The 23014-nt window shown below is 43.7% G+C and overlaps 1 long non-coding RNA gene across 1 annotated transcript; it reads left to right on the top strand.

Moving 5' to 3' along the window:
- Window positions 1–1587: 1587 nt before the first annotated feature.
- LOC143844314 (uncharacterized) lies at window positions 1588–7434 on the top strand. Its single transcript, XR_013233946.1, has 2 exons — window positions 1588–1667; window positions 7165–7434. It is a non-coding gene; the product is annotated as an uncharacterized LOC143844314 (long non-coding RNA).
- Window positions 7435–23014: the final 15580 nt, after the last annotated feature.

The following is a 23014-nucleotide window of genomic DNA, read 5'->3' as shown; positions in this document are numbered from 1 at the left end:
GAGGGAACTCTGACAGAACTGCTCTGTGAGAACAGCACTAACAGGATTGTGACTCACCCAAAGTTGCCTAACTGGCTTCATGTGAAGGAGCGGAGAATTGAACCCGGCTCTCCAGATTAGAGGCCGCTGCTCTTAACCACTACACCAAGCTGGTTCTCTTACTTTAGTTTTGGCATGTTAGATGGTTTGGAGTTCTCTGATTCATAGGATAATGTTCACATATTGATGGCTTTTGCATCCCAAGTTCCATTTAAGACTTCCAGAATATTTTCTCATTGGTGTCTTCAGCTGTCACAGGGTCACAATGTCTCCTGGCAGACAGTGGCTGCCCTATGGATGGCAAAGAGGTAACCAGTGACATTTTGTGTGAAGCTAACCTTCTCTGATATACATCCACCCACTCACACCAGCCATTGTTGGAGGCCCTCACCATCAGAGGCTAGACAAGTGGTAACCCAAGTAAGAGTCTTCTTCATCATGGTACCAAAACTCTGGAGCTCCCTCTCCAGGAAGATGCATCTCTCTCTCTCTCTAGCAACATTTTTCACTAGCAGGTAAAGATGTCTATGTTTTATCAGGCATACCCTCAGGATATGGCTCCCCTTTTGGTGCTGTTATTCCTGTATGTTTAGTTGAATGTTTTCATTTTAACTGCAATTTTAATTGTTTTAGTGCTTTAATCTTCACCTGATTGGGAACATTGACAGATTAGAGTCTGCCATTCTTAACCACAACACCACACCTTTTCCTTCCCTCTTCTCTCCCTCCCCTTTATTCCCATATTATGCTTCCCCCCCCCCCCATTCCAAGGGTACAAACCTAAAATGAACAATCTGGTGGTGGATAGAGATGGTTAGAAGGTGGGGTAGGGTGGGGGGAAGTAGTAGTATTTTTATGTTTCTTATGGTGTTTTTTTGGGTGTTTACTTTTATGTTCTGAATTGCCCCAAGCCTGTTTGTGGGGACAAACAAATGAATTGAACCTTGTCCAGTGTGAAATTTCTGGCTCTTCATTTTTGCCTGGATTTCGGATGGATTCTTATTCCAAGCAACCTTTTGCTGCTTTCAGTGTCTCCCTCAGGGTATCTTTAGCTATTAATGATGTGATCCAGCTTGGTGTAGAGATTAAAAGTAGTGGACTCTAATCTGGTGAGCCGGGTTTGATTCCCCGATCCTCCACAGGTAGCCAGCTGGGCGACCTTGGGTCAGTCACAGTCCTGCTAGAGTTGTTCTCACAAAGTGGTCCTGTCAGATCTCTCTCAGCCTCACCTACTTCAAAGGGTTTTTCTTGTGGGACGACCTTGGGTCAGTCACAGTCCTGCTAGAGTTGTTCTCACAGAGTGGTCCTGTCAGATCTCTCTCAGCCCCACCTACTTCAAAGGGTTTTTCTTGTGGGGAGAGGAAAGAAAGGCAATTGTAAGCTGCTTTGAGATTCCTTCGGGTAGTGAAAAGCAGGGTGTAAAAGCCAACTCTCCTCCTCCTCCTCCTCCTCCTCCTCCTCCTCCTCATCTTCCTCCTGGATTGTTAGCAAACAGAGGTGGTTCAGCCAATAAAGCTCTTAGGAATTTCTAGCTTGTCTAACTTGGCTTGTTTAGCTCAGGCTAGAAAGGGTGACAGCATGGACAGCACCATGGACAGCATGATTGGAAGACACTCTGACTCCTTAAGGTAGAGAAAAGAGCATAAACAAACCTGCTTTTCTTCTTGCTGCTGTTGCTGACATCACCTTGAATTTCATCGTGTCTATGTTCTTTTTTCAAGTTCTGATTTCCAGCAATTACATCTTGAACCATGACACAAGGGGTTACAAGGAACTTCCCTCTTTCTTTATCTTGGATAAAGTCAGTGTGTGCTAGCTTTGATTCTGTTTTCCTTCGACTGCACAATTTAATTGACATCACAAGGGATGGAACTTTTCTCAGCTGCATTTCATGCTCAAGCCTGGCGGCCAGATAAGTCATTGTAACAATCACCTTGATGGGACTCATCGAAGTTCTGTTATAACGGAAGAGCCCAGTGTAAGATTCTGTTCTGCAAGATATCTAACCCCAGATTCACCATTGTATGCTTTGATTTCTCTCTTTGTGGTTGTTTTCTGTTAACAACCCGCTTATCTTCCTGCAACAAGGTAGATGATAATGAGGTTCTTCTGCAGGAATCTTCCAATTACTAATTTTTGGATTTTTTTTTTGCATTATATGTAATCCAGACACAAACAATCCTAAACTGTTGATGTGTAAAATGTTCTATTGTCCAAACTATGTTCTTCAGACATGGTTAGTCCCACAGCATGAAGATAAGTCATTCTGAAAGGACCAAAAGGAATGGTAGGATAAACAGAGAAGGACATTTTGATATGAGAGATTAAAGTTTCTGACCAGGTGGAAAAGCTATGGGAGCCGGTATGGCGTTGTAGTTAAGAATGGCAGACTCTAATCAGGAGATACAAGTGGGATTCTCTGCTTATCCACATGGAGCCTTCTGGGTGACTTTGGGCCAGTCACAGTTCTCTCACAGCTCTCTCAGTCTCGGATTCCCTCCCTCTCCTGTGGAAGCACATTCAGAATGGGTTTTGACCACTTTGCATTGTATCCGTCCTGTTAACTTTATGAAAAGTGAAACCTCCCAAACAGGTCACCTGTGCTGGTCAAAACATGACTGTTTTTTATCTGAGTTTATGACACCTTAAAGGTAAAGGTAAAGGTATCCCCTGTGCAAGCACCGAGTCATGTCTGACCCTTGGGGTGACGCCCTCTAGCGTTTTCATGGCAGACTCAATACGGGGTGGTTTGCCAGTGCCTTCCCCAGTCATTACCGTTTACCCCCCAGCGAGCTGGGTACTCATTTTACCGACCTCGGAAGGATGGAAGGCTGAGTCAACCTTGAGCCGGCTGCTGGGATTGAACTCCCAACCTTATGGGCAGACAGCTTCAGACAGCATATCGCTGCCTTACCACTCTGCGCCACAAGAGGCTCATTAACTTAGACACCTTAGACCAGTCATAATTGACATGTACATTTGAATCTTTCTTTAAGCATTGGGCGGGTTCAAGAAATGAGGCTGTATTTAGAAATTTAGAAATGAGGCTGTAGCGGTTTGCTGAACCTGCAAGTTCAGGTGTTTCTCCAGAGAGCCAGCTTGGTGTCATGGTTAAGAGCAACGGCCACTAATCTGGAGAGCTGGGTTTGATTACCCATTCCTCCACAATGAAGCAGCTGGGTGACCTTGGTTCTGTCAGAGCTCTCTTAGCCCCACTTATTTCACAGGATGTTTGTTGTGAGGGGAGGAAGGGAAGGTGATAGTAATCTATTTGAGAACACTTCTGGTAGTGAAAAGCAGAGTATAAAAATGAACTTTTCTTCATTGTCATCTTCTTCATCTTCTTTGTCTTCTTCTTCCATACATTGCTCAGACTCAGGGATGACAGTGCAGGGAGATCCCTAAAAGTTAGCCTAGTTGGCTGTGTCTAACCTCCATACATATGTCTGAGGGTTTGTTGACATTGCTTATCCATGGAGATGGTGGGGAGGTGTGAAGAAACTTTGCCCAACTGTGCATTTGTTATTCGAGATGGAAAGACCAGAAGGGAACAAAACCCAACCTGAAAGATCAAGCTAGGAGCCCGAAGGATGAGCAAATTGAAAATGAGACTAAAGTACAATTATTGATTGTCTAGTGTACATAAATACGGTTAAAAATTACAAACGAAAATAGAATTGAAGGCATAAACCCACATTTACAGCAATCTTCACATTTTGCCTTTTAATCATGCACTCTACAGATCTTGCTGTTTTGCTCCCTGTCCAAATTTCAGAAAGAAAAAACTGGAACCCTGGAAAATTGCTTGTTTATTGGCTCTGTTTCAGAAGCAATGATAGGTAATTTGGAAATATAAAAACTGGGAAGAAGTTCAGATGAAAACTGCATAAGCATCTCTAGAGTGTGTCACCATTTATCACTGATACCCTGCAACTGAACCAGTACTGGAGAAGTCACACGTACACACCATTTGGCATTCATTATAAGGAAAAACTGTATTTGTTGTGGTTAAGTGGGCTCACTACGCAAGATCTGACCAGACAATTATCTGCAAAAGCAAATATGCACAACTATGACCACAACCTTGCAAATCAGTATACAATCTGTGGTGCAATTAAATCAGTTTCCTTATGCGGTGTGATAATATTTCCGATCTACATTATGCCACCTGCTGTGGAAAGAGGTGCACCCATCTGAAAGGGGAACATGATGCACAGTTAAGCTAACTGAAAATAATGGGTATTTCATGCAAGCACAATAATTTTAAATCTGCATTGTTAAAGAAAAAAAACAGCAACTGCTATTGGTAATGAAAGTCAAAAACATGTTATGTGAGAAATGTTTGCCTGTTCTAGTTTATAATTTTCTTAAAGGATATGTAAATTGGTTGAAGGTAGCTTACACTGTTTTCTCTTCAACTGCACATACACACATCTAAAATGCATTTCTTTTGCAAAGAGATTTTGCTGAAACTTTTCAGTTCTCTGCTCCATTTTGGTTCTCTGTTTGCAGGATAGAATCCCACCCATCTGTTAAGAGCTTCATTGTTAAAACTGTTCTCACAGAGCAGTTTCTCTCAGAGCTCTCTTAGCCCCACCTACCTCACAGGGTGTTTCTTGTGGGGAGAGGAAGGAAAGGTGACTGTAAGTCACTTTGAGACCCCCTTGGGTAGTAAAAACCAGTTCTTCTTCTACTGGAAGAAGAAGAAAACTTCACCGAAAGAGTGGTTGCCAATGGTATTTTGCTTTGCAGATGGGGACAGCTTAATGAGGACTCTGCCGCACGCTTTTTGGCAAAACTTGGTCACAACTTTTCATTAACTTAAGAGAGCATTGGGAAGCATGGCACAAGGGAACTGGCCTTCTTGTGGTCAGCCGACCCAAGAAAATCATCATATGACAGTTGGCCACTGCCACAGCTCATCTCGTGGTCCCACCATGATCTCCAGGCACCCTCGCCAACTGGGTCTCTGGGAGGTGGCAACTGCAAGGGGACTCACTGGGCATTAGCCTCTGTTGGGTCCCCTGCCACCCAGAACTGTGGGACAGCTGTCTAAGCCTCCATCCCATGATTGGAGACCACCCGATTCCACATGCTCAAGCCTCTTAGAGAGGCTCCCTCCAGTTGGGTAGTCGAGTGCGCAGGATTGGCCTATCCCCAAACTGATCTGTCTCAAGCAAGGCACGTCACAATCCATGCAGCCATATATCCAACCCCCAGTTGGATTAGTGGACAGCATCATCCCAAAACAGGGCAGGTTGCCTAAAGGTGATGTGTGGATGCCGGATGACTTTACTGCCCACACCTGCCAGAAACTTTGCAACTGCTTTGTTCATCTTTCTTCTGGTAAGGTCAAGGCAACTGGGATATATTGCTCCATGCCACAAGCATCTCTCGAGCATATTTGACCTTGGGCTCACCAGAAAAGCTGTTCTGACCCAGCAGTGATATTAGGGCTCTCTCAGCCTCACCTCCCTCAAAGGATGTCTGTTGTGGGGAGAGGAATGGGAAGGTGGCTGTAAGCCTCTTTGAACCTCCTTCGGGTAGAGAAAAGCAGCATATAAGAACCAACTCTTCTTCTTCTTCAGTAATATCAGGGCTCTCTCAGCATCACCTCCCTCACAGGGTGCCTGTTGTGGGGAGAGGAAAGGGAAGGCAACTGTAAGCCTCTTTGAGACTCCTTCGGGTAGAGAAAAGTGGCATATAAGAACCAACTCTTCTTCTTCTTCAATAATATCAGGGCTCTCTCAGCCTCACCCACCTCAGAGGGTGTCTGTTGTGGGGAGAGGAAAGGGAAGGCAACTGTAAGCCTCTTTGAGACTCCTTCGGTTAGATACAAGCAGCATATAAGAACCAACTCTTCTTCTTCTTATCCTGCACTGACCAGAGGGTTGGACTAGATAATCTGTGTGAGACCTTCCAACGCTATGATTCAACAGCGTAGTCACAGATTTGTATTTTATTTGCTCATTACATTGTTCATAAAGAATGAGCATCACTGCCAAGGTATGTCACATGCATGAAGAAGTGATGATATTTAAATGTGAGGTGTTATATACAGGATTATCACCTAATAACATTGACTGGCTCAATTTGATAGATTCCCCTCTTCCCCCCCCCCTCCCCAATTGTGGCATATGAGCATAGGGATCAAAGTTGAGAAATTGTGAGAGGCCATGTGACATTTAGATAGAAATGATATGAAGCTGTGACACGTGAGGGTCTTTGATGGCCGTGGGCTGCCATTCACAGTGCAGTCATCATACCCTATCGGGACTCTCCCTGCCTTGATGAACAGAGACAGCTGTGCTGAGAAGAAAATATTCTTGGTTGACACACCTACAGCAATACTCATTGTGAGGGCTGTGGCAGGGATCCAACTTGCTGTGCAGTGCATTGGTCACAACTCACTGGTGACAGAACATCCATCTTCACTGGTCTCCTCGCAGCCTGGAACAGCCATTGCACGGGCATGGTGGGACAAAAGTAAGTATTCACATTCATAATATGTCTTGTGTCTCTTTCCATTTCATTGTTTGGGCACAAAAGATTGAGGTTGCAGGGTTTCTGCGAATCACCCCAGGCCCCCAATAAATTATTTCCTGGACTTTAATCTTCATTAAGGAAGGAAAGTGGCATGGTTTAGCCGGATCTCATCAAATCTCAGAAGCTATGCAAGATCCACCTGAGTTGGTACTTGGATGGGAGACATCCAAGGAAGATGACAGAGGAAAGCAATGGCAAACCACCACAACTTCTCTCTTGCCTTGTGTTGCCATAAGTCAGCTGTGACTTGATGGCACTTTAGAGCTGGGTTTTTGTACCCTACTTTTAACTACCCAAAGGAGTCTCAATGTGGCTTACAATCTTGCCTCCCTTTTCTCTCCCTACAACATTGGGAGGGAGATGATGCTGAGAGAGCTCTGAGAGAATTGCTACTGGCCCAAAGTTACACAGATGGCTGCATGCGGAGGAGATTAAAGGCAGATGCTCACACAAGGGAGGGTTCTCGTCAATCCTACATTGAACTGAGGTGGACAAGTCCAAGCCAAGCATCTCTAATTGCTCATTTCAGTCCTTTGATTAACTCAAAAACATAACACATACTGTCTGGCTTATTTCCAGTTTAGTAAACCATTGCAACCAGCAATCGAGAGAGACTTCTAGCTGCTTTTGAATCAACCATGCATCAGATGAATGTTGGAAGAGGCAGATGGACAGGCAAGCTTCCTGGGGAGTCTTGAAGCAACATACAATTAGAGATTTATTCGTACTTCCAGTCACCCTCTCTTGGGAACCCTGTGAAAGTGTTCAAGAACAGTTGTCCTCCTGACTACCATTGCTTCTCTTGCATGGTGTGCTAAGTTTTATTACAGTGCTGCCACATCTTCAAAAGCTGTGATGTTATAGCTGTGTATTGACTCCTAACCATTTCCATTTTACTTCCAATACAGATATACTGTTTGAATGTATGTTTGATCTCTTTTATCTTTCATGCTTTGTGAGCTACCTTCATCCCCACTGGGACTAAAAGGCAAGATAAACAATAAAATAGTAAACTAAACTATCCGCTATGATTGACCCCTACACACTTCCCCACTCTGAGGTAAATTTTCCCTCTCCCCCCACAAAAATTGTTTCCTCAAAGAGTGAGCTAGCAAGGTAATTTGGTTTCTTAGTTATAAAATGAAACTTACTGCCCTATCCTTTGACTGACATCCCTGAAACTTGTTGGGAAGTTGCAAGAGTCCTCTTTTCTTTAACCTTTGTAAGAAAGGCACTGAGGTGTTTTTAACAGCAAACAAATATAAATTTTTACTTTACAAAGAGGAATAGGGTAGATGGAATGAGGAATTCAGGATTTCTATATATAAATCAGACAGATATTGTTTAGATAGATCTTAGTTACAGGCTGTAAAATCGCTTATAGGCTTTTTAATTCACTTTTTTTCTTGTAAACTGAGAAGTTCTGTTATTGTGTTTGTCTTTTTTAGTTCCACTGAACTCCCCCGACTTCTGAAAGGTGGGCACTCCTGGCTAAGACCACCACTTTCCCCCTTCCTACAAGTACCAGTACTTTCTTACACATGAGTCTAAGGAAGTCCTAACACCTGATTTCGTCTTTTAAAATGTGCAGATGTACTTCTCCACTTATAAGAATTATCCTTTCAATTTGGCCTGCATTAGGAGTAGAACTTCACTGACCAAATCCCGACAGCCAGATATCTGCCCCAGTTATCCAGATACTGTGTGGATTAACTGTCTGTAAAAAAAAAAAAAAAAAAAAAATCAGTTATAATGCTGTCTATCACATCCATGCTCACATGAAAGTAGGTGATGATTGGAGATCTCCTGGGATTGCGACTAATCTCCAAGTGACAGAGATCAGTGCCTCTGGAGAAAATGGCTGCTTTGGAAGCTAGAATGTATATTATACCCTGTTGATGTCCCTCCCCTCCCCCAAACTTCTCACACTCAGTTTCTACCTTAAAATCTACACATATTACCTAACCTGGAGCTGTCAACCCTATCCAGAGGGTTAACCATGTTAGCAGAAGGGCATCCATGTCCATCTATTGCAGTGAAATCCAATTGGACATTGGTGGCATTCTAGCAACTAACAAAGCAGTCTAGAATATTTTTGGTCAGTGCTTAAGCTGCCACTAGACTTCAGTTTAATGTTCAAATATAATGTATCTTGGATCAAAGAAAGGAACAGAAAAGTTACATTTTTCACCCTGACAGGAATCCAACTAATATTAGCAGCATTAGCATTCACAGGTTAAAAAAATACTTTTAAAAGATGGTAATGCTTATGCATTCTCTTTTTTTGAAATTTCATTGCTGACTTCTCTGTCATAGTGTTTTCTCTGAGCAGACTAAAGCTGACTGGAAAACAAGATTCAGAAAAAAACAAGAATTGAAGAGTGCTTCTCTCTCAAAAACAGATCTCAGAAATATTTCTATTATGTTTGTGCAGGAGAAGGAACTAGATCATGTCTTATGATGCAGAACAGTGCAGAAATACATCAAATGTATACATCAAATGTATATCATGCCCATTATGTAAATGTGGAATGGATGTTGGTTCTCTCGCGGAATCATTTAATAGCTAAACACTTGTAGATATCTTGTACACTCTGTTTAATTTCACCAAGGAGATTCTAAACTAAATGACAAGAATGTTCACTGGGAACAATGGGAGATGCCTGAAGGTCTGTTGGATATAGCGGGAGTCAGGAATGCCAATTGACTTGCATGGGCTCAGTTGAAATATATTACAGCACACAGAATTCTCATCCAAACAATGTGGAACTGATTTAGAGATATCTGCCCTGATATTGGAATGGCAGGCCCCAGAGTGCAATACTGGTCCCGGGGGGGGGGGGGGGGGGGGGTTGTAGCATAACTGGCCTGTGACTGGAGTGACAGCCCCTAGAGCAGAATCATGCCCCTTGGGACTGGACTCAGGTGTCTGAAAGAACCCCAGTAGTCTGGAACAATGTGAGGGGCTGTCATTCCACTCTGGGGTCTGTCATTACAATCCCAGAGCATTTCATCTGGGCCCAGGGACTGTCATTCTACTCCCAAGGGTGGTCGTTCCTCTCTGGAGGCTGTCATTCCACTCTGGGGTCTGTCATTACAATCCCAGAGCATTTCATCTGGGCCCAGGGACTGTCATTCTACTCCCAAGGGTGGTCGTTCCTCTCTGGAGGCTGTCATTCCAGGCTCAGGGCAGGTTCTTCTAGTCTGTTCCACATATTTACTGCAAGTTTTGTTTGTCGCAATGTATTCTAGTGGAACCTACTAATGTCAATACATATCCCTGGCTCCCATTATAGCCCATGGGCCTTTGGGTTCTTTCCAGTAGGCATTCCTATCCTTCATTTTAGTACATTTCCATTATGGCAGACCAACTAAAAGGGGTGGAGAGGTTGCAAAGGAAGCCACCTTGATTCTGGGGGAAGAAACAAATAGGCCATATCAATGAAGCATTGCAAATGCAGAGTTTTGAGCGGAGATGTAAGAATATTTGATTGTCAGACAGTCTCTGAAAGAGCAGGGAAAAGTACAAGTTTTATTTTTTTTTTTAATGCCATGGCCAGCTGGAGCTGCTTGGCTGCCATTTTAGAGGTTCGTAGAGATATCGGTACTGCGAGCTATATATTTCTGGGGCCTGTAAAATTGAGTCTCTTGGACTGATTCACTTGAAACTTGGGGAAGAGTTAGATTTAAGGGATTATCGTCCATGTAAATTTGGTATCAGTGTCTTTATAAACAGCTGTCTATAAACATATGCCTATAAATAGCTGTCTCTATCTCCAAAATGGAAGAAGAAGAAGAAGAAGAAGAAGAAGAAGAAGAAGAGTTGGTTCTTATATGTTGCTTTTCTCCACCCGAAGGTGGCTTCCCTTTCCTCTCCCCACAACAGACACCCTGTGATGTGGGTGAGGCTGAGAGAGTCCTGATATCACTGCTCAGTCACAACAGTTTTATCAGTGCTGTGGCAAGCCCCACATCACCCAGCTGGCTGCATGTGGGGGAGTGCAGAATCGAATCCAGCTTGCCAGATTAGAAGTCTGTACTCCTAACCACTACACTAAACTTGAATTAATTAAGTTAAATGAAACATTATTCATTTAGCTCACCCTTCTCTATGCAGCCCAGGGGTAGGGGGTAACAGTACATCTCAGACAGTCAAAATATAATATACAAAGATTAAAACAGTCATACATACATTCATAATTTAGGTTTTACATTTTTTTAAGCTGCTTATTTGACTCACAGAAGGACCTTTTGGGCTGGAATAAGACACAACACCAATGTTGGGTATAGACCAGACCATAGCTTTGTTACCTCCTAACAGGAGGGTTGTTGCAGCATGGGAGAGGGAGCCTGACCTACCAGTCTGTGGGCAGCACAAAACTTGCAGAGTTCAGAGGTGCCCTGGTGATCCGCACCATTCCCAGCTGGGAGAGCAGATCCCCTTGCCTACTGGAATCTGCCCCATGGGAAGCAACCTGTGCAGGGGAGCCAATGAGAGCCCACCTCATTTGGCTGCACCCAGTCTACCTGACAACAAGCCCCTGGCCTCCCAGCCAGATAAGTTGCATTCATTTACATTCCACCTCTTATGGAGGCCCTGCACCCCAGGGAGCCTGATTCCTCACTGGACTCCCTGCCAACAGGCTCTATGGCCCATTATGCACAGGGGAGATAGCGCACATTCGGGGTGGAATGGCGGCAACTAAAATCACCGATAACGCACGGAGTCGGCTGCAACCGGCCGTATCTTCGGTGCATGCCGCCGAAAAAGCCGCGTTAGCGAAACGCGGAAGAAAGCGCAGCTTCCGGGTGACCGGGGTGCAACCAGAAGGGGTGCCGGGGTCTCCGCGTGCATAATCGGTTACTCTGGGTTTTGCCACCGTTGCGTCCCATCCCGTGCATAAGCGGTTTGCTTCGCTTCTTCCCCCTCCACTTTTTCCATGTGACCCGAAATCGCCGTTTCGGCGGCCGTGCATAATGGGCCTATCCCATGCAAACCCACAGCTGTGATGAAATATTAACCATGAAGCATTCACCCCAAACACTGACACGTAGGGTGGGTGGGAGGGAAGCTGCTCTGTGGTGTCCTGGGTAAAGTGGCCAGGACCCATACACGAGGCACCTTTATAGGCGCTGTGGGTCCCGCCTGCTCACTTTGATGCTGCACGTATGCACACAGCTTGCACCACACATGAGCTGCTGTGGCATTTGTGTCTGTCTCCAGTCAGACCTCTGCAGCATCAACTAGTGGCTGCAGTGAGTCTTGGCCGCAGATTACATTTAAAATCTATATCCTGAAAGTGTTCTGTATTAAAGTGATTTTCCTTTATTCATTGATTCATTCATTCATTCATTCATTCATTCATTCATTCATTCATTCATTCATTCATTATTTGGATTTCTGTACCGCCCATTCCTTGCAGTTCTGGACGGTTTACATTGAACACTGAAATAACTCTTACATGGAACATTACATAGTCTACAACATTGAACAACCTTCAATAAAACATGGTTTCCAGATGAAAATTTCAGGTCAATGGGGAGGCTAGCAGCTGTTGATCTTATTCTTTGGTCTCAACCATAGGCCTGGAGGAACAGGAGGGCTCTGATTTCTTCAGGAACAACATTCCACTTGGCCGCAGACAGAGCTGAAAAAGCCATGGCCCTGGTTGAAACTGATTTTACTTCTTTGGCGCCAGGGCCCCTAAGAAGATTCTAGCTACTTGATCTTAGAGCTCTCCTAGTAATTGACAATATTCCTTCATCGTTCTGGTTCATGGCTTGCTCTTCAGGATTGTATATCTTGTGCTTTGCTTGTGTGTCCTGTCCCTGGATCTCTTGGACAGCCACCCACTCCAGCCTTGGAAATGATGAGGTCATAATGCTGGTTCCACGTCTTCCTGTTAAATAGCTTCCTGGCATGTGCTTGAATGGGCATCGAGTCTCAAAGCACTTAAGACTTCTGTGGTAGAGGACTCCAGAATGTCTAGAATGATGGGTGTATCTATGTAAAGGCAAATTGCTGAGAATGTTATGGGTTTGTTTAAAAACAATTATATCGATAGATATAGAAAGAGAGATGGGGGGGAAAATCAATCTCTCTCTCTCTTTCTCTCTCTCTGTCTCCTAAAATGTGGTTGTCATTTTCTTGAGCACTTTGATGCATTGTCCTTTTCTCTCGTAATGCCTTATGGATTGTGAGTGCCTGGAAAGCCCAAGGGTGACAGTAAGGGATGTGTATCCCCAACACACAAAATCGTACCATTTCAGATTTGTTGGGAAATGATTCAGGCTGAATCCGAATTGCACAAATGCCTTTTCACCTTTTCGTATTCGGCTGAATCCAAAAAAATGTTGAGGGTTTTCTTTTTGTGACATCTCCCCCTCCTTTTTTGTTTGTTTCAGACAACAGATAGCTTCTCTACTGCCTGAGAAAGAGGGGAACAAAGCTTGGGGAGGGCTGGGAACTTGTCATTATAGCTACTAGGCATACGGACGCTATCTTAGCAGGCAAAGCAGGGTGCCTGTCATTATCAGCTGTTCAGTGCATGCTCCCCCTTCCTTCTCAGACACAGCCTAAGAAAGTATGGCAGGGGGGGTGCATTTAAATGGTCTAAATCATTGCTAAATTGCTAAGTCATCCTGATTCAGACTGTTTGAAAGCAGGAAATGGGTGGTTCGGCTTGGATAAGCCAAAAAATATCCAAATCCGCATTTCTTCAGGTACTTTTCAACTTATCTGGGCAGAACCATCCATGCCTAGTGACAGCCAAGTGACTAGGGATACCAGCCTCCTGGTGGGACCTGGAGAACCTCTGGAATTCCAGTTTATCTCCAGGAGGGCAGGATGTTGTTTCCGTTGGCTGCAGAGGAAAGGTCGCGCAGTAATGGGTTTAAACTACAAGTACAATGATATAGGCTAGATGTCAGGAAAAAAAGTCAGAGTAGTTCAGCAGTGGAATAGGCTGCCTAAGGAGGTGGTGGGCTCCCCCTCACTGGCAGTCTTCAAGCAAAGGTTGGATACACACTTTTCTTGGATGCTTTAGGATGCTTTGGGCTGATCCTGCATTGAGCAGGGGGTTGGACTAGATGGCCTGTATGGCCCCTTCCATCTCTATGATTCTGTGATTAGGGAGATGAGTTCCCCTGGAAAAAAAATGGATGCTTTGGAGGATTATATCCCACTGTACCTCCCTGGCTCCATCCTCAAATGTCCAGAAGTTCCCCAACCTGGATCTACTGTACCAACCCTACCGCCCTCCATCCCTCAAGTGGGGACCTGGCAACTCTAAGAATGGCATTGGTGACTATACATTGTTATCTCTTCCTCTAAGAATGCTTGCTTTTCTTTGCTGGATTTCTCAACTGTAAGTAATGTCACTGATTTCCAGGATTTGATTAGATAAAGAGTAAAGCACAAAGTCTTCTTGGTAGAATTGACTCATCACCTTTGAGAAGAAACAGACGGAAGGAGTAGGAGCCCTGAAGTCCAGCATAGTCCAGCATAGGCCATTTCAGATGAATTCTTTGAGCAACCCCTTGAAGTAACCCCCCCCCCCCAATTTTCTAAGACTTCAGTTCTGAGCTGAATGAAATGACAGTGGAAAAAGCAGGTGTTCAGAGCGATTTTACATGCCTCCTGTTGCTAGGGAAACCACATCCTTTGGCTGGCAAACAGGGACCATGTCTGTCAAAGTGGCAAAAGCAAACAAGGGAAGAGATTAAACGTATACACATTAGAGACTCCTCTCTCCTGAAACGCAATGGTTTTGGAAGAGGGGGAAGGGAAAAGGTTCTGAAATTCCCCCATCCCTTTTAATTTTTTTTTAAAAGTCCTTAACAAAATGATTAGCTGGCATTGCAATATTTGCAGAATTAAGTGCCACCTTGCTTTAAAAATACTACAAAATACCAAAGATTAAAGGTTCTATGAGGAAGTGCAAGCTGTTGGTGTCAAGAAAGCTTGTTTTGACTCAGCGAGGGAAAGAATTTAGAAAGGTGAAGAAGTGGCAGTCAGCTGGGAATTGAGATAATTATTTATATGCTGAAATTAATAAGAACACAGGGCTGCCAATATGCCAGTCAAATTACCAAAACCTTCCCCTGCATTTTCTGATTACCTGTCTCCTACTGAACATCCCCTTTATTGGGGAAGGGTTGTGGTTGAATGGCAGGACATCTCTCCTATCAGCTCATGGCTTGCCCACAAACAAAACCAAACTGCATTGTTGTGGTTCATGCCCATCCCTACTTGCTAATCCCAGATGATCCTGAATGTTTTATTGTCATTTTTTAGCAAACCTGTCTGTCACCTCTCCAGGGAATCTGTAACCCTCTCCAAAGTTCTACGCAAAATGGTGTTTTGTTTTTTAATTGTACATAGTTGTAAATTGTATGTGAATTTAAAACAGGTATGATGATATCATCGTGGTTTTCTTCAAAAATTGGTTTGGCTTAATGGTTTCTTCCAGCTGTTCAGCTTGCTTCGTTGTATAAATATTTGCATTTGCACTGTCTTGTTTTATTGTTTTCCTCGCAGGCTGCCTTGAGCTGGTCTCTGCAGAGGTGGCATAGAGAGGGTTGCTAAATTCCTGTCCTCAGCCATAGGTCTGACGGAACAGCCCTGTCTCTGCAAGCCCTCTGAAACTATTGATGGTTCCAGAGGGCCCTAATGTCCTAACGAAGAGTGTTTCACTAGACTGGGGCCAAAGCTGTAAAAGCCCTGGCCCTGGTTGTGGCCAGTTGCACCTCTTTCAGTCCGAGGATGTTAAAATTAATGCTAAAACTGAGCAACAGTGATGGTAGACAAGTTTATGAATCTTTCAAGGTATTACAATCAAATGTAGGTGTATAATAAAGGAAATTTCTCTTTAATAAAACAATTGATTAAATGAAATTTAATGGGTATTACACATTAAGAAAGACATGGCAGTCTGCAAAATGGTGCTCTTCCACCAGGTCTATGGTTAAGGCCAGTGCAGCAAGGAAGATCTGTATGGCCCCCCCTTCCAGGATACAGCAATATGTAGGGTGGCTACAGGTTCCATCTGCCCCCTCTTCCCTCCTCCCTCTATTAAATTTCCAGTGTGGGAATGGATTGTGGTTTGAATAGTTTTTCTGCCATATCTCTCCTTGATTTGTGATTATGGATTTCACAGAATCACAGAATCATAGAGTTGGAAGGGGCCATACAGTTACCTGAAACTGATGTTTGGTTAACAAAAATGTGTAAGTTCTCAACAATGGCAAAACTCACCAGCTTAATGCATAAAGATACTACTGAACAGTTTTCAGAGCACTTGGATTTCTCCTTAGAATACCAAGGAAAATGATATGTGACTCACATTGATAGTAGCAAAAGTTATCCCTCAAGTGTTTCCATCAGAGGATCACCCCTTGATGCCTTTTAGATCTGGCCCCTTGCTCCCAGCGGAAGAAGGCTTGGATCTATCTATCTATCTATCTATCTATCTATCTATCTATCTATCTATCTATCTATCTATCTATCTATCTATCTATCTATCCATCCATCCATCCATCCATCCATCCATCCATCCATCCATCCATCCATCCATCCATCCATCCATCCATCCATCCATCCATCCATCCATCCATCCATCCATCCATCCATCCATCCATCCATCCAAGGGGTGTTGTAAGGGGTATTTTGTGGGGTTTTCTTGCATTTTTATTGTTTTATCTTGTGTAAACCACTGCGAGACTACTGGAAGAGCAGCAGTATAAAAATCAAAGAATAAATAAATAAATAAATAAATAAAATTGCATTGAATACCTAACGACTCTTGCGGGTGGAGAGATTGTATTAACGTGCACACATATTGTTTCCCTTTCTTATTTCCTTGGTTATCTTGAAAACTGAATTAAAAACTATTTTAATTTTAAAAGAGCACATTTGTACCCATAGATTCTGACCCATAGACCTCCGTGAGCCTGGACCCTTTCTGTTCGAAAGAGCCACTTGTTTTCAATACAGACAAAAGAAAATCCATTTTCCCGCGATGCTGGACCACTGCTGAATGTTAACTGCTTCCAATTTGGACCTTTCCTGCTGGAAAGGAGATATTGCGTAAATTTGACACCATGCCAGTTACAGTCCACTCATCCACTCAAGCCAGTTAAACATCCAGGGAGGGACCTTTTAGCGGAGAAGTTAGGTTTAATGTGTTGCTGTGCCCACCTTTCCATTACTGTTATAGCTGCTTTGTTTCAAACCAAATCACCAGGAGCCTACCAGTCATCTGTCACTACTCTTCAACTTCCAGTTTTCGGAATTTCATTAGCATTCCGAGAATAATTAGGTCTGGACAGAATGTTCAATGTGAAGGAAATGTCATTCGATCCCCGTCCCCTACATTACACTTAAATTAGAGCACTAAAGATGGCTGTTATGACCCGTCCCCTGAAAGGTTATCTGCGAGCAGATAATAATTTCCCTCCATTATGTGACTGATACGAACTACAAATTCTGCTCTCAAGTATAATAATTAGGTGACAATTTATCGTACAAGTTGCCATTTAGTGGACACAATGTCTGTGATGAACAGATTGCTATTCCTGTCTCCCCTGTGAAAGGTAAAATAGGTCAGATAGCAACACTTTGAAATATCATGGTTTATCTTAATTTTGCATTGCACCAAAATCTTGAGTCAATTTTTGTGATCATGGCCTATTCAGCTTAGCGTTTAACGGGGCCTGGCAGTTCAACTCAGTAAAATCTGATACCTTGAAAGGTCCCTGCTTTGGTATCACAGCGATGGGCATTCCAAGAGACATTAAAATAATGACAGTAAAATCATGAAATATTTTCAAATTCTCTCAGTGTTACTCAGAATAGGAGCATTTTACCACCTCCCCAAAAGTTCAGACTTTTTTTTTCTTAAAATTGCAGAAAATGTTATCCACCCAAGACATCCTTGGCAGCCTCCCTTCTCTTTCTTGGCAAAAAAAGAGGGAGATAGAGGGAGGAAGGGCTCAGAAAAGACAGGCAAAAATGTATAGACCTTCTCTTTAACTGAGCTAGATGCTTCATAGCATGTGCAGCAGAGGACGCCTGGTGCCCTGGTGGACGCCTGGTTGGCCCTGATATGAAGAAGAAGAAGAAGAGTTGGTTCTTATATGCCGCTTTTCCCTAACTGAAGGAGGCTCAAAGCGGCTTACAGTCGCCTTCCCATTCCTCTCCCCACAACAGACACCCTGTGGGTGGGTGAAGCTGAGAGAGCCCTGATATCACTGCCTGGTCAGAACAGTTTTATCAGTGCTGTGGCGAGCCCATGGTCACCCAGGTGGTTGCATATGGGGGAGTGCAGAATCGAACCTGGCATGCCAGATTAGAAGTCCGCACTCCTAACCACTACACCAAACTGGTTGCTCCCCTGGGAGGGATTCCAGATGCAGAGGACCTGCTCTCAAGGATGGGATTCAGTGGGACCCAGGGCATCCAAGGATCCTCGGGTCAAGCAGGTGAATGGGTAAGGGGTCAGGGCCAATGCAGGGCCAACCCTTTGGCCCTTTGACCAATGCAGGACCATGCAGGGCCAACCCTATGGAGGGTGGCATAATAATGGCTGCGGCCATATTAATGCCAAAAGCGAGTTGTGTTTTCATTGTCAGAACTGCCACCCTGCTAATCAATGGAGTTTTGTGGTAAGTCAGACACGACCATTTGAGTATCTACCCGCTAACAGAGTTTATTTACCTGGTCAGACAAAGCTGCTTGGAAAGTGGGGCTGAGACATTTTTGAGGTCTTCCATTTTCATCTCTTTGTTACACTTCTGAATCACTGTGGGGGTGCTGTTTACAATGTCTGTGGCTTCCTACAATGCAAGCAAACCCTCCACCCTTTTTTGTTACCTCCTCCCCCCACCTCCATTGATAGCCGCTAGACTTTCCGCAATATAAATAGAACATGTCGCTGTTTCCCTGCTTTTGATATGAAATAAGTAGTGGCATTCTTCACCAGCTGAAGCTTCTGATTCAATGGAAAGTGCCCACTGAAATTCTGGTTGGAATGAAATCCAAGGGGAATTCAGAACAACCCTTTCAGAGATCGTCTGAAAGATCTGCAGAGAAACCAACCATCTATTTTATTATTTAGGCAATTATTTTGGTAATTCAGTAAACCACTTTTCTCCCTAATAAATACCCTGAGTGGCTCACAACCTCCCCTTCCCCCAATAAAACACTTCTCAATGTGTATTGTTTGTCTTTCAAAACAGCATTATGCAGAGGATTTTCCAAGACTTTGCCCTTGACAATACCTAGCTTTGTATGAGGGTTATGCTTATGCTTCAGGACGGAGTGAAATCCTCACATCAGGTTTATGTAGTAAAAGGCACTTCCATGCTTTCGGTTCACATGTATTTATTTATTCTCTGTTTGCCACACCACACTCACTCTCCAGTGTGGATATTTTGACAACTGGAATGGGAGGAAAATTAAAGGCTTTCAGAAAAGATCTTTGGTGTTTACATTGGCGTAATGCACTCTCTCCTCCCAATCCTATAATTTTATTTATTTATTTATGCTTATATTTATCAACCACCACTCCCAAACTGTCAGCTCTTGGCGATTATCTACGAGGTCCACAAGGACCATTACAATAAAAACATAACATCGCATAAAACGCAAACAATACCATCTACAGTGATGGCAGAAGATCTAATTATTTTGTTTGCCCCACCCACTCCTGGCTGATGATAAGCCTCAGAAGTCCACAGAAAAATCACTATTGCCCTCAGGAGAGATGGCCATGCACAGATGACAGGCATGTGCCTCCACCAGGCCTCTACAGGGAGGGATCAGATCTTGCAGGCCCTGTGGAATGCTGACAGCTACATCAGGGCCCTTAGCTCTTCGGGAGCTCATTCCACCAGGTCAGGGCCAGGACTGAAAAAGCCCTGGTCCTGGTCGAGGCTAGGTGAACCTCCCAGGGGCCATGGACAACCAACAGGTTCAGACCTGCAGAGCACAAAGCCCTGCGAGGGGCATAAGGAGACAAACAGGTAAGCGGGACCCAGGCTGTGGATGGCCTTAAAGGTAAGAACCAAAACTTCGAACCTCGTCCAGATGCCAGTTGGTAACTAGTGTAGCTATCTCAGCTGGACATGGGCCCTCCAAGATCATGTGCTAGCAGCTATACAAATCTAGATCCTAAAACCAAATCTGACCCGATTCAGATTCCAATACCTTTATTGGCATAAACCAAAACTGACCAATAGTGTGTACTGGTGGGAGGATCCATTGTTCGCAACTGTATATAACTTGAGACTTTTCAGGGTGTTCTCAGTTCAGTTTTGCTGCTTCTACCACCATGTTGAGATCCTAATAAAGAGACCATTGAACTCCCAGTGGTTCCGGAATTCCTCCAAACCCACAACTATAACACCCAACGGCACCTTTTAGACCAACAAAGTTTAATTCCGGGTATGAGCTTTCATGGGTATACATACCTCTTCAGACACATGTACACTTCTTCAGGTGCAAGCACACAAAAACTCTTACCCAAAGGTCTGTTGGTCTTAAAGGTGCCACAGAACTCACTCTTTGTTCTGTTGCTTCAGATAAACATGGTGTCAAGATCCTGTTTGCCTATTTTCACGATCATGTCATGTAATACTTCCTTGACCTGCTTGTATGATCCTACCATGTTATGTTCAAGCTGTTTTACAATTTTTGACCTGTTCAATGCTTTTGCCAAGTGATGTTTCTTTTGACCTTTTTTTAACCTGTGTTTTAATGGGGGAGTAGTTTCCTACAAAGAGCCTCTTGTGGCACAGAGTGGTAAGGCAGCAGTCTGAAAGCTCTGCCCATAAGGCTGGGAGTTCAATCCCAGCAGCCAGCTCAAGGTCGACTCAGCCTTCCATCCTTCCGTGGTCGGTAAAATGAGTACCCAGCTTGCTGGGGGGTAAACAGTAATGACTGGGGAAGGCACTGGCAAACCACCCTGTATTGAGTCTGCCATGAAAACGCTAGAGGGCATCACCCCAAGGGTCAGACATGACTTGGTGCTTGCACAGGGGATACCTTTACCTTTACCTTTAGTTTCCTACAGGTCATCTTATCTATATTGCTTGCAAGTGTTTTATTGTTTTGAGTTTGTTGGGTTGATCTATGTTCTTAGGAATGCCTGTAGATTTGATTTGAGGGGAGAGGTCATAAGGGTAATATAAAAGGCTGCTTGTAGTTTTGCTCTTTAGTTCCAGCAAGGAAAACACCATTTTCTTCAATAAAGCAATTTCTTGTTTACAACAGATCTGCATATTATGAACTTGACAGAGGCTTGACCAACTTGATCTTGATAATATTTGGTCAGAGATCAAAACATTTATCAGGCACACTTACAATTCTTTCCATCTCTGAAATAGATCCCTAAAATCTGTTTATTTAATACATGTGCCTACTCTTTTAAAGTTTAGTTTCACCTGTTTATTTAGATAATCCATGAAAACATTCCTTAATCTTCCAGCCTTGGGTGTATTGGAAAACATTTGATGAAAGGAACAGCAGATTTCAAAAGATTAAAGACCACATTTACCCCTAGAGTATTTCCATTGAGTTCAGAAGATTTACACCAAGGACTGGGCTTACTGTTTATTAATCCATTTCTAATACCCTTTCAGTGTAGACAGAATGCTGTGTGGAATCAAAATCAAAAGTATTCATTTAATTAGTGCATCCCTTGGTGCAAGCACAATAAAGATATACTCATCTTAGCTGGAAGTTTGCTACATGATTTTTTAGTCTTATTATGTATTGTCAATCTAATGGTGAAAGAATAATAGTTATTGAAAAATACTGTGAAAATTGTACAAGATGCTGTTGATGGGAATTTGATGCCAGGAATGGGTTATCATTTCCTTAAATTGATGCAGACAGTGCTATGATTTCTTTCCACATCTAAAAAGAGGAATTGCATCAGTTGTGGTTACTTTGATTTCCATTAATTCTTTTTTAAAGGGGGGGATGAGACTTTATCTACCTTGGGACCATGGTACAAGGGGAGTGAGGTGGCACCAATAAGGAGTCAAAGCAGAGGAGAAAAACAATCAAAGAGTGCTTCTCTAGTAATCTGGAACCATCAATATGTTACCTAGGGTAGTTTGCTTGGATACTTGGCAGAACACAGAGCATAGCTTCAGAACAAGACAATATGCCTCATCACTTTGTTGAAAGTTGTGCCCTGTGATGACTGTTGCCTCAGCTTGAAGGAGAAGATTCTTTGCCACATTGAGACAGATACGAACACTGACCATTCAACTTTCTCATCTGACTGATGCTGGCCCTTTAAGGCTAGATTCAAGGGCTTTACGCACCGGGATCTTTGTAGCAAATTGGTCACTGAATGAAAAATCGCCATTTAAAATAGTGGAATTCGTCGTTATGCATACCTGCCTTTGTAGTGGAATCCAGTTGCGTTTTGTAGCGTTTCCCACAGGCTTCCAGTCTCGGCAGAAATCGCTAGAAAGGAAGCGCTATTGCCGAGCTCGTCCCGCCCCTGGCCGTCAAGCAGCCAATGGGCAGCCGTTAGCATGCTCCCAAACAGCCCCTTTCCCTTTAAGAAAGGTTTTTTAAAAAAAAAAAACAGACCCATTGCAACGAATCTGTGTTGATTCGTTGCAACGGAGAGACCCATCCAGCTGCCTGGTGTGTTTGAGCTGTCGTTTGATCGTTGCAACGCAACCTCCGAGTGAAAAAAAAAATCCCCCCCCCTCTCACGGGCCCGATTTTCGGCTGAATGAATGTGTAAAAAATAAAGGGAAAATACATCAGCAAACGGGCTTCTCTGTACTTTGTGCTTAGTGACTGAAGGGGAGGGACTGAAGCCGGGGAAGCCTCTAAACTGAAAGAGGCTCGCTGGTGCGTTTATCCCCGCTCGCTCGGAGAAAAAAAAATGGTGATCGCTTCGCCGGAAGATCAGAGAAGAGAGCCAGGGGGAGGGACTTTGTAGAAACCGCAACAATGTTAACGCACAGGTCTTTTTCGCTAGTGTTGCAGATTGGTTGCAGGAGTGTATCGCTTTCCGGAGGGTGAATCCACTTTTGGGGATTTCCCTGAAAGCGCTACAAGGAAGCGCTTTTTGCAGATTGGTTTCAGGTGTGTGGCAGATTGTTGACGACGTTGTGCATAACAGCAAATCAGTAGCATTTTCAATTGGCAACCATTGTGCTATTTTGAAGGCGTGCAAAAAGCCCCTGAGTCTCTTAGGGACAATTTCCTGTTTCCTACTTCTTTAGAAATCTCTTTCCTTCCTGCCTGAAGTATGATGGGTGGAGAGATGCCTCCTGCATCTACCCCCATCCAACTACCTAGATTAGATCAGGAACTGTCTTCTTACCTTTCCTGTCTCAAATGGGGTTCTCTAACAAATACTTGTTCTATTATTTTAATAACATAACCAGAGTCTGTGCT

The sequence above is a fragment of the Paroedura picta genome, chromosome 9 (genome assembly GCF_049243985.1).
Source record: "Paroedura picta isolate Pp20150507F chromosome 9, Ppicta_v3.0, whole genome shotgun sequence".
Classification (NCBI taxonomy): domain Eukaryota; kingdom Metazoa; phylum Chordata; class Lepidosauria; order Squamata; family Gekkonidae; genus Paroedura; species Paroedura picta.
Note: the sequence above shows the minus strand (reverse complement) of the source record. Positions and strands in the feature narration are given on the sequence as shown.